Source organism: Octopus bimaculoides, chromosome 10 (genome assembly GCF_001194135.2).
Source record: "Octopus bimaculoides isolate UCB-OBI-ISO-001 chromosome 10, ASM119413v2, whole genome shotgun sequence".
Lineage (NCBI taxonomy): Eukaryota > Metazoa > Mollusca > Cephalopoda > Octopoda > Octopodidae > Octopus > Octopus bimaculoides.
In genome coordinates this window covers 83,483,857-83,484,352 of record NC_068990.1, presented here as the reverse complement: position 1 = coordinate 83,484,352, position 496 = coordinate 83,483,857, and the positions used below count along the sequence as shown (strand labels likewise).

At 26.2% G+C, this 496-nt stretch overlaps 1 protein-coding gene across 1 annotated transcript in view; it reads left to right on the top strand.

Annotated features, from left to right (window-relative positions):
• LOC106871600 (probable E3 ubiquitin-protein ligase IRF2BPL) overlaps positions 1 to 496 on the top strand; it is a 74,752-nt gene that overhangs the window by 3,821 nt on the left and 70,435 nt on the right. The window lies entirely within an intron of this gene.

The window sequence follows — 496 nt, the reverse complement described above, 5'->3', positions numbered from 1 at the left end:
TATATATATATATATATATATATATATATATATATATATATGTGTGTGATCTTATATGTATATGAAATACAACACTGAGTATGTATAAAAATAACATTTACATTTGTGTGTGTGTGTGTGTGTGTGTAAGAAATAAAGCATGTATTTATGTCTTGTGTGTAGTTATTTGCGTGATGTGAAATATTTGTGTAATGTGAAGTATGTGTGTAATGCAAGGTATGTAATGGATTTATCTAATATAATGTGTGTGTGTGTGCAATGAATTCCGTGTAAACGTGTGTCGATACACACACACACACACACACACACAATACTTTATCTATCTATCTATCTATCTATCTATCTATCGTACACACACACATAGTATGTATGTAGTATATATATATATATATATATATATATATATATATTTACTCATACGCTATATGAAAACTGGTGTGTGTAATGTAAAAATGTGCGATCTTTTTATCATATATATATATATATATATACCGAT